The 12083-nt window shown below is 40.6% G+C and overlaps 1 pseudogene; it reads right to left on the bottom strand.

The window, feature by feature from the left end:
• Positions 1-9446: 9446 nt before the first annotated feature.
• On the bottom strand, positions 9447-10486 carry LOC149125355 (GSK3B-interacting protein pseudogene; annotated as a pseudogene).
• Positions 10487-12083: the final 1597 nt, after the last annotated feature.

Below are 12083 nucleotides of genomic sequence, written 5' to 3'. Positions count from 1 at the left end.
CCAATTTTTCACTGAATATTGAATATTGTGTGAAAAAACTATAGATACTCTGGATCAAAGCCACTCAATAAGAATTTAAGGCATGACCTAAAGTAATTAAAATATGAGAAAAGGGTGAAATAAATTTCATAATATATTTTATTTGACCCAATATATCAAATATCATTTTAACATGTTTTTATATAAATTAATGAGATATTTTACTTTATCTTTTTAAGCTCAAGTCTTTGAAATAAGATGTATTTTTATATGTATTGCAAGTCTTTGTTATGACTAACTATATCTCATGAACTCAGGAGACACTTGAAGCTAATGTCTACCATATTGGAAAGCACAGCTCAAGATGTTATAGTGCCCAGAGTAGATTCATCTCATCTTCCCACAGGTAGAAGAACATAGCAAATAATCTCAATCCAATTAACGACTGAGCTGAATTCTATGGGTTATAGTTTTTTGTCTCTACTTACATCTTGTTGGCTCATTTTCCTTCTGAATAGCTCTCCAGGAAGACCCAGTATGAGGCTGTATGTCTCCTAGAGTCCTGACCCTTACCAGTATTCTCAGGACAACTGCCCTGTGTCAGGTTCATCTCTTTGAACTTCCTGCATTTAAGGATATTGACACTTTAAGTCTTTCAGCCTTGGTACTCCTGTCCTCAACTTTTATTTTCTCAGACCAGTGACATTGCTGAAAACTCTTTCTTTTTTTGCTTTTTTTTTATTATTTATTTTTTGACAGGCAGAGTGGACAGTGAGAGAGAGAGAGAGAGACAGAGAGAAAGGTCTTCCTTTGCCGTTGGTTCACCTCCCAATGGCCGCTGTAGCCGGCGCACCACACTGATCCGATGGCAGGAGCCAGGTGCTTCTCCTGGTCTCCCATGGGGTGCAGGGCCCAAGGACCTGGGCCATCCACCACTGCACTCCCTGGCCACAGCAGAGAGCTGGCCTGGAAGAGGGGCAACCGGGACAGAATCCGGCGCTCTGACCAGGATTAGAACCTGGTGTGCCGGCGCCGCAGGTGGAGGATTAGCCTATTGAGCCGCGGTGCCAGCCTGCTGAAAACTCTTAGTTTCTCAGAGTCTTTATAGCCACACTTTGCTTGTCTTTTTAATCATAACGGCAACACCAGAATGTTGGACATGCATTAGTAATGTTGACTCTTCCTGTCCTGGCCACATTACTAATTCTCTGCAGCCTCTACAACAATGGTGTTGATGTCTTTCCAATATTTTCTTCCGTGTGTAATTTCTTCTTCTGAGAACATTGCCTACCATGAGCTTCTCCATCACGGCTCACACGTGCATATGAGAATTCACATGTGAATGTTTCAGTTAAATGTGCACATGGCAGATGATTCTCAATTCCAACAAAAACCGTTCTAGAACAAAATGTCTTAAATGATCTTACACAAAACCCTGGTCCTATGAGACGCTCTAAGATGAAAAATTTCTCTGTTGATAACAGAAAGAAGGAATACAATGCATAGATATGATTACGTAGTCAGAAAAGCAAAGAAATAAAAGAAAAAAGGACAGGAGAGTAACCCAGAGTCTAGCAGAGGCAGGAAGCTGCCACCACCCCTAGGTAGTGGACATTAGGAAGGGAGCATGTTGTCGGAACTAGAGGTGAGGAACCATGTACACGGTGAGATTGTCTGGTGGGAGCTAAAGCCACAAGGAAATGTAATTATCGTCCTTGAAGATGTGAGATGGGGGATGGGGAAGGAAGGGGAAATGCCCTGGATAGCGCATACTCCTGCTTGAAGTCTCCCATCACCGGGGATTCTTACTGCCACATTGACAAGAAATCCAGAAGACAACTGAATCTGGGAAAAAAATGGTTCTCAATGATTCAGAGCAGCAAAAGGTTAGGGATGTATCTGACAACTGACAATCCAATTATAAGCACAGCTGTTAAATAATGTTGTAGATGTTTGTATAGATGGATTCCCACTGCAGGGGGGTGATATGATTGGTAGGAAAGTGCCTGTAGACAGTTGTAGTGTACAACATCTTTGGGAAGGGCCCAGAGAAGTGCAAAGGTAATTATGAAGAGGATACAGAAATTCTCAGAGCTCAGAATGTATCTGGAGAGCAACAGATAATGCTCCTCACACAGGAGGAGGTGTCTATCAGGTCAAACACTTCTACTTTTATAATGAAGCTTTAACCTCTTTGGGTCTCTCCAGTTTCCATGGGTGAAGCAGCCAAGGTCAAGTCCCCAGTAGTGTACCTTGGTGGGCCCAGATATGAGAATGATTTGCATTCTACTTTGCCCTCATCAAACTGAGATCTCAGTGTTTCATTTTATTTTTACATGAAAGGCACCACAAATAGCACTCAAGTTTGAGAAATATTGCTGGATACTATACCCCATTTTGAAGATTCATGATGCATACCGGCATACTATAAAGCTCAGAGCGCTTCTGACATAAAGAAATTAGTTCAACTTTATTCAATATAATCTTTCCAAATGTACAGATACCCAGATCACATTCATCTCAGGACACATCATCAGTTTTATCTGTAGCAATTTCTCCAGCAGTACTGGATTAGGTGAGCTCCCAAGTTCTCAAACTCATTCGACTGCTTCCACAATCAGGTCCACAAATCAATCTAATCTTATCTACCTCTGCTCTCCACATCAATCTTCAGATGGGGAAAAGGATTGTATCATTTTGCCGCAACTCTTCTGACACCATCTTTTGCCCATATATCATGTTTGAGGATCATTCTCACATCCTTGCCTCCATTAGAGGTCTCCTAGGAATCTCTCTCCCCCATTGCCGCTTAAACCTTAATGTATGAATGAAGCCCTTGTAATCTATGAAGTCGTCCTAATTCTTTCCATTGTTTTGTTAATAATAATGGTCAATACTTAGTGAACATTTTCTATGCACCATAAACCCTAATGAACGTCTTTTCCGCATATTATATCCCATAATTGTTGTTATTTAAGACTGGATATGTAATGAAATCCCTAGACCTCAGCTTTTTTATATGTAAAATGAAATAAAAATCCTTACCTGAGACTGTATGGCTGGTAAGTAACATGGCTATAATTCACAATCACTTCTTTCTGACGTTACCACCCACCTTCTGAAACCCTGTGCTGTAAACTTTGTCAAAAACAATTTTCTTATTCAAATTCCTATAAAGCTTTTATTAGGCTAGTTTATATGTATTGCCTTTTTAAAATCACTGCTTTATAAATGCTCTTTCTTTAATTAAGTTGCCAATTCAGAGCATAAGTCAAGACAACAGGTTTCTCTTAAAATATTTTTTTAAGATTTATTTTATTTATTTGAAAGGCAGAGTTACAGAGAGGCAGAGGCAGAGAGACAGAGAGAGAGAGAGAGAGAGAGAGAGAGGCCTTTCATCTGCAGGTTCACTCCCCAAATGGCGGCAACGGCTGGAGCTGTGCCGATCTGAAGCCAGGAGCCAGGAGCTTCTTCCAGGACTCCCACACGGGTGCAGGAGCCTAAGGACTCAGGCCATCCTCCACTGCTTTCCTAGGCCATAGCAGAGAGCTGGATTGGAAGCAGAGTAGCTGGAACTTGAACCGGTGCCCATGTGGGATGCCAGCACTGCACGCAGTGGCTTTACCTTCTATGCCACAGTGCTGACTCCAAAAAAATATGTTTTCTCTCAGGTAGTTGGGGATGATAACAGCTGCCTATATCTATGTCTCACCACAAAACAAGACTGAACTAAAGAAGAACCTATAAAGTGACAATTCCAAGTTCTGCTGTGAAACTGTATAGTAGGCAAAGACAGTTTAAGTAAAAAACCACATAGAAGAGAGAAGAGGTGAGAGATCAGCAGATCTAAACTACCTTAGAAAAGCACCAGGATGATTAGTATTAGTATAGGTAGAACCCTGAAGTGATAATAGGGAAGAGACGTAAATCTTACATGCATGTGATTTGAGGTGGCAGTCTTTAAAGTTGTGCCTTCTAAGAGAAAAAAAAAAAAAAAAACTAAGGTAGAGACACTTTTGATGAATGGGTGGATGTTTGACCTGGTGGCCAAGACACCGCTTTGAGATGCCTTTATCCCATATCAGAGTGCCTGGGTTCAAGTCCTGGCCCAGTTTCTGATTATAGCTTCCTGCTAATGTTCACTCTTGCAAGCAGTGAGTGATGGCTCAGGTATTTGGGTTCCTGTCACCCATGTGGGAGACTCAGACTGAGTTCCAGACTCCTGGTTTTGGCCTGACCCTGCTCTGGCTGTCAGGAGGCATTTGGGGAATGAACCAGCAAATGAGACTTCTGTCTCTCAAACACATAAAATAAATACAGTTTTAAAAAAGAAGGAAAAGAAAAAATGAAGGTCTTGGAAGACAAAGAATAACATAAAACCAGAGACTACACAACCATTCCCCGTCTCAGCAAAATGCCCATCTACTAAGGAACCTGCACTGTGCTATCCAGTGGAGGACCCCCAGCCATTATCCAGGAGGCTTGTAAACCACCACAAAGGTACAAAGTGAGTGTTGTGAAGCAGAGTAGGCCTGTATGAAACTGCTGGGAATGTGGAAACTGAGGAGGAACGTGTTTTAGCTGATGGAACTTCTAAACTATCAGACATGATCCACACTGAGATGAATATGCTCAGACATTTCCAATATGAAGAGCCACTGGGACTCAAAAATCCAAAACTGGACCAAAAGAGCATAAAGAAATACAGAGAGAGCTGGTTAAATTCAGCAAAGAGAAGAAAAAAGAAAAAATCACCTTAGAGTGAAAATGACTCAAAGGTGGGTTGAAAATGGCAAAGAAACAATTTACAAATGAAAATGAGATGGACGGGAGAGTAAAATGGACAAAGGAGAAAGTGGAGGAATGGAAGATAAACAAGAACAATGTGCATGCAATTGAAGCGATTGATGTAGAAAACTAACAGATTGAACAGAATTAATATGTGCATTCTAATCCAAGAAGCCTTCCTTTTTAATATTTATTTGTTTATTTGAAAGACAGACAGACAATGAGAAGACAGACAGACAGGGATCTTCCATTTGCTGGCTCACTCTCCATATGCCTGTATTAACTGGGGCTGGGCCAGAATGAAGCCAGAAGCCCAGAACTCCAAATGGAGTTCCCATGTGGGTGTCAGGGCCCCAGTATTTAGGACATTATCTGCTGCCTCCCAAGATGTGCATCAGCATTTATTTTGTTTTATTTTATATTAATATAAAAAACAAGATTTCATGTATTTCATAGGTACATTTCTTATTTTAAAATATTTATTTTATTATTTGAAAGGCAGAGTTACAGAGAGGTAGATGTAGAGGGAGAGAGAGAGAGAGAGAGAGAGAGAGAGAGAGAGAGAAACAGAGAGAGGGAGGGAGAGGGGAAGAGAGAGAGGTCTTCCATCCTCTGGTTCACTCCCCAAGTAGCTGCAATGGCCGAAGCTGCGCCAATCTGAAGCCAGGAGCCAGGAGCTTCTTCCAGGTCTCCAATGTGGGTTCAGGGACCCAAGGACTTGGGCCACCTCCTACTGTTTTCCCAGGCCATAGCAGAGAGCTGGATTGGAAGTGGAGCAGCCAGGACTCAAAATGGATGCTGGCACTGCAGGCAGCAATTTTACCCACTATGCCACAGAGCCAGCCCCCAGATATTTGTCTTTTTGAGACTTGGTTATTTCACTAAGCATAATGGTTTCCAGTTGCATCCATTTTGCTGTTAAAGACAGGATTTCATTCTTTTTTATGGCTGAGTAGTATTTCATAGTGTATATAACATCACATTTCCTTTATCCAGTCATCAATTGCTGGATATCTGGGTTGATTAGCTACTGTGAACTGAGCTGCAATAAACACGGGGCATAGATAACTTTTTCATATGCTGATTTCATTGCCTTTTGGTAAATTCTCAAGAATGGGATGGCTGGCTCATATGGTAGACCTATTTTCTACCCCGTCTGTCTAGAGCTGGGGATAGCTTCATATTTCTCCTGGTTTGAGACAAGCGACTGACCCTTTGTACTCCTGCATCAGTAAGTCACTGACAGGTGGTAACTGAGGGCAAGGCAGTTTCCTGTGGCTGAGGGCAATTCCTAGTCAGAGGTGCCGCTGTGAACGCAGCTCAAACATAGTGGCCTTGAGAAGGGGAGCTTTAAAGGACTGAATCTGTACTCTCTTGTCCTTAAGCACATTAACACAACAAACTGCTCTGCTCCTAGTAAAAAATGGCCAAGTCCCGAACTGTTGTCCAAATTAGCTTGTTGATGAGGGATGCAGGTGAAAACACCTGTCTCTGAAATCCTAATCACAATATGCATTAATTATTACTACAGAGCAACTTATCCAAAATCTTAGCAGCTGGGAACCATAAATGGGCTTGACTTAGCTGAGTGGATTTGGCTGAAGGTCTCTTGCGAGGTTGCAGTCAGCTGTAGATCAGCATTGTGGCCAACTCAACGGCAGCTGGAGGCTCAGTTTCCAAGCTGACTTGTATGGCTTGGCAGGTGACTTCACTTCTTTCCCAAGTGGACCTCTTCACAGACCTGCTCATGACAAGGATTCCCCCAGAGTAAATGTTCCAAGGCGGGGAAGAGAGAGACTGATACAGAAGTACAGTTCCTCTAAGCCCGTGAACCACAGCAGGACGGAAATGTGTATGAGATCACTTAAACATTATGAAATATAGAATTAATCTGCCTATTTTAATGCAGAAATTATGAAATTTATATGTACAAGGGGTCTTCAAATCATGGAAATACATTTTATAAAAAGGATATGAATGGATTTCAAAAACGTTTGTTCCAAAATAAACATATATTTTAATTCCATTTTCCATGAACCTTTATTCTGTTAGTCTCTTGGGCCACGGTAACAAAGTGCCAGCAACTGAGTGGTTAAACAACAAGTATTTCTTGTCTCACAGTCCCTGAGGTGTTGGCCCAGTTGGATGCTCCTGAGGGTTCTGAGAGGGAACATGCTGTATGCATCTCTCCTGGATTTGGTAGTTTTGTTGTTGTTGTTGCTGTTGCAAGCTTTGATGTTCTTTGGCTTATAGAAGCGTCACCCCTGTCTTTGCCTTTGTGGGCACCTTGCATTTTCCCTGAGTGCATTTTCTTGTATATGAGAATACTTGGTTCTATTGCATTAGGGTCTACCATAGTGACTTTATAATAATAAAAGTGTTTGCTTCAGTAAAGACCCTGTTTCCAAATAAGGTCACATTCACAAGTATTAGGTATTAGGATTTCAACATGTTTTCCAAGGTACACAATTCAAACCCTGTAACAGTGTGGAACCCTCAGGCTTGGGATAAGGCTATATGAATAGATGCTTTTGAGAATCTTGAGCTCCAGGTATCTCCCAGATTTGCTACTTCTAATGGGGTGACTCACTTCATCTTGTTAGAAAATGTATCTCTGGGTTGGGCATTTGGCACAGTGGTGGAGGTGGTACTTGGGAAACCTGAATCCCATATCAGAGAGCCAGGGCTTGAGTCTGGGTCTGCTTTCAATTCTAGCTTCCTATTAACGTGCACTCTGGGAGGCAGTAGGTGACGGCTCAAATAGTTGGATCCCTAACACCCATGTGGGAGACCCAGACTTTTTTCCTGATTTTCTGACTTCTTTATCTGGCCTGATCCAGCCCCAGCCATTACAGGCATTGGGAAGTGAACTAATTGATGGGAGACCTCTGTCTCTGACTCTCTTTTTATGTCATTTTGTTTTTCTAATAAATAAAATAGAGACATAAGCAGAGGCATAGTTCAAAGATAAAATCCATCATAGGAGAAAATCAACAAGAATTCTTACAAATGCCTAAAAATAAATGAGGAAATGCAAGAAAGAAGAACAAGGAAGACAACATGACTCCCCCAAAGGAATACAACCACACTTCAACATTAGAATGTGAAGCCAAAGAGATGGATGTAATGTCTGAAAAGGAATTCACAAAAATGGTCATAGAATTACTAAGAAACAGTGAGAAGCAAATCCATGAATTAAAAAATTCCATACATGATGTGGATGAACAATTTTCCTGTGACACTGAGATTCTGAAGATAAATCAAAGTGAAATATTAGAAATAAAGAATCCAATATGTCCAAAAATACAGTGGAAAGACTTAAAGACAGATCTGGTGAGGCAGAAGAAAAAATGTCCTAACTAGAAGACAAATCTTTGGAAATGCCAGATTGCCTTTAGATCTTCATTAGACTCACAACTGACTTCTCATCAGAAACCCTACAAGCTAGGAGAGAATGGTGAGGTGTAGTTCAAGTCTTTAAAAAAAAAAAAAAACCTGTCAACCCAGAATACTACCCTGCAAAGCTCTCATTTATGAGTGAGGGTGAAATAAAGACCTTCCAGAAAAAAAGAAATTGAAAGAATTTGCCACCATTCATCAAGCCTTACAAATGATGTTTAAGGATGTGCTACACACATAAACATAGAAAGATAGTCATCATTATGAAAGAATGTGAAGGAAGAAAATCTCCTAGTAAAAGTACAAAGGAAATCCAGAGCAAACAATAGAAATATCTGTGGAAAAATGGCAGGGTCAAGTCGTTACTTATCTTTTTTTTTTTTTTGAGTAAACAGAATTTTATTCAAATTTTACAAATATCATTTACAGTTAGCCTGAGATTAAGCATGAGGAAGTTCAACCTGAAGTTTGACTTCATTGCCCAAACAGCTAAGCATCTGAACATAAAGCTGAGAATGAACATGCATCATCAAACATAATTAAAGAGCCCAATTACGTTTGACAACGACAGCTGATGCAAACTGAACTTCAGTTTGCTCTGGTCCACGTGATCCTCAGAGCCTACAAGGATCTACGCTTTAGTGATTAAAGTATCCGCAAATGACAAATTTATGAAATGTGTCCGGATGCAGACTTTTAGTTCAGCATTTCTACAGCAGCTGCTTTAGGTGACTGTTTAAAAACAACTCCCCAACCCTTATTGTTCAACATGTACTGGAGAACACGCAGCAGCATGGTACAGTTTATAAATATCAAGTTCCTGTAATAAAATATAAAATACAGAGTATCCCTTTTTCAAATAGTAAGTCTCTGAATGCTCCATTCATCCTTTGGTTTCAAACCCACACAGTGCACTCGTATCACATTGTACATTCAGCACTGAGACAGACACTGTACATTTGTTGGGGGAGGAGGGTGCCGTGGGAACACCAAAGCACTGCACTATAGAAAGTAAATGTTGAAGCAAAAATACTTTCTGAATATATCCTGTACATTATGTAAACAAACATTCAGGGTAAGAACTAACACAGGCCAAAATATTGTCTTCTAGGAAACCAGAATCTCCCTTCTTTTAAGTCACACACACTGAGGATGTTTTTGTTAAGAAAAAGACTGGAGCCTGTTCCTGCATTTGCTCATGTGCTTAGAGATCTTGGAAACGAGAAATTACTACATTCATTTGTGAACGGTCTGCCCTCTGCTTCGCTGGCTGGCTGTTGAATCAAGGAGTACAGAACTGTCTCAGTCCCTGCTCTTCCTTTAGTACTAGTTAAAGAACAGAATTAGCTCCTCGTTATCATCCGTGTAATCTAGTAATATAAATACATTAAGTGAAGCAGTGAATTTTAAAATTTGTGCAGGGGAAACTAGTTGATTATTTGTTTCCAATAAGGCTAGTAGCAAAATAATTACTACAAAGTCAGTCCAAGCTAGTAGCAAACCCCTGATTTAGCAGGCTGAATCCAAGTTTGAAGTTAGGTAATTGTAATTCCTAAATTACTGTGCAAATCTAGAAACTCCTATGTAAAAGAGTGCTGGCAGCATCAAAGCCCTGTGGTAAGAGTACGCAATACTGATCAGGTTTTGAAATGCAAAGATATATGAAGAAATCTGAATGTCTTAATAATGATGTCATAGCAATGGCCTCAGAATTCCCTTAATAAATCAGAAACTAAGACAATTCATTCGTCAATAACGTTCTGAGCCAAAAGCCTAAATTTGAAGCAAGTGATAGACATAAAACCAAAGATGCGTTTCTATTAGGACAATATGCAAGAATTTCAAGCTTGACGTCAACACTCTGCACCAGCAGCGGCCCCTCTGAAAGGAAAGAGCTGAGTCATGACTGTCTGTCTCTCTTTAAAGCCTCCAGTCTCTGAAGCAGTGCATTTCCAAATGCATCCCGGTAGGCGGGGCTGAGCGTATCCAACAAGGAGTAGACTGTCTCGTAGTAGGGAGTCTGCAAGTGACCGTCCACTTGGTCAAAGGCATACCCTACCACCCTCAGCCCTGCTTCAGTGAGCTCCAGGCAGTACTGGTTCTTTTCCTTCGTTTCCACGTTGATATAGGCCACGTCGTCGGCACAGCGCAGGCTCTTCGAGATGAACATGTTGTTGACAGCAAAGAGAACATCATTTACCACCGCTTCAGCTTCCAGCCTCATGTCTTTCATGTCAGTGCCTTCAAAACCATTAAGGTCTGAACTGTCTTCAAATCCGGACATACTGCTTAGCTCCATGGGATTACAGTCTGTCTACATTCACTTCTGGGGCGCCTGATTCCTTTGATCTATGTCCATATGTCTTATCAATAAACACCTTGAGTGTAAATGGCCTCAACTCTCCAGTTGAAAGATACATACTGGCTGAATGAATTAAAAAACAAGATCCATCTATTTGCTGCCCACAAGAAACACATCTCACCAACAAAGATATACACAGAATGAAAGTGAAAGGATGGAAAAAGTTATTCAAGTTATTCCATGCTAACGGAAACAAAAAAAAAGAAAAAAATTTAACACAAAAACTGTTAAGAGACAATTTTTAACAATTCAACAGTAAGAGGTGACTATAATAAATGCATATGCACCCATAGCCAGGGCATCTTGCTACTTAACACAAGTGTTAATAGGTCTAAAGGGAGACATAAACTCCAATACAATAGTAATGGGGACTTCAACACCCCACTTTAATCAAAGACAGATCAACTAACAGAAAATCAACAAAGAAACAACAGAGCTGGGCCAGCGCTGTGGCGCAGTGGGTTGAAGCCCTGGCCTAAAGCGCCGGCATCCCATATGGGTGCTGTTTCTAGTCCCAGCTGCTCCTCTTCCGATCCAGCTCTCTGCTATGGCCCAGGAAAGCAGTAGAAGATGGCCCAGGTTCTTGGGCCCCTGCACCCATGTGGGAGACCCAGTAGGAGCTCCTGGCTCCTGGCTTTGGTTCTGTGCAGCTCTGGCTGTTGCGGCCATCTGGGGAGTGAACCAGTGGATGGAAGATCTCTCTGTCTCTCTCTCTGTCTCTACCTCTCTCTGTAACTCTGCCTTTCAAATAAATAAAAAGGTCTTCTTAAAAAAAGAAACAACAGAGCTAATATGCACTATGGACCAAATGTACCTACAGAACTTTTCATCCCACAGTTGCAGAATACACATTCTTTTCTTTAATGCATGGACTTTCTCTATGACAAACCATAGGCTAGCCATAGAGCAAGTTTGAGCAAATTTAAAAAAATTGAAATCATATCAGGTATCTCTTCTGATCACAATGGAATGAAGCTAGAAATTCACAGTTTAAGAATGTCTAAAATATGTCAACACATGGAACCCAAACAACTTGCTCCTGATGAACAGGGGGTGATGGAAGAAATCAAGCAGTGAAATAAAAAAAAAAATCCTGGAAATGAATGAAGATGACAATATCACATATCAAAACTTAGTGAATATGACAAAAGCAGTGATAAGTGGGAAGTTTATATTAATTTTTGCCTATATCAAGAAATTGAAAGGCATCAAATAAATGAGCTATCAATACATCTCAAGGATCTCAAAAAACAACAAAAACTGAATCCAAAATTAGTAGGAGGAAATAAATAACTAAAATTAGAGAAGACATAAAAAATTTGGAACAAAATAAAAAGATCAATGAAATTAAAATCTATTTAAAAAATCAAAAAAATTGTCACACAATTGGCCCACTTAACCTGAAAAAGAGGAAGACCCAAATCAATAAAATCAGAAATGGCCAGCATCTTGCTGAATGGGAAAATGTTAGAAGTATTCCCACTAAGATCTGGTTCCAGGCAAGGATGCCCACTCTTACCATTGCTATTCAATATAGTAGTGGAAGATTCACCAG

This window comes from Oryctolagus cuniculus, chromosome 7 (genome assembly GCF_051225735.1).
Source record: "Oryctolagus cuniculus isolate XC-2025 breed Fujian yellow rabbit chromosome 7, ASM5122573v1, whole genome shotgun sequence".
NCBI classification, from domain to species: Eukaryota; Metazoa; Chordata; class Mammalia; order Lagomorpha; family Leporidae; genus Oryctolagus; species Oryctolagus cuniculus.
The sequence above is the reverse complement of the archived record's forward strand: the minus strand, read 5'-3'. Positions and strand labels throughout refer to the sequence as shown.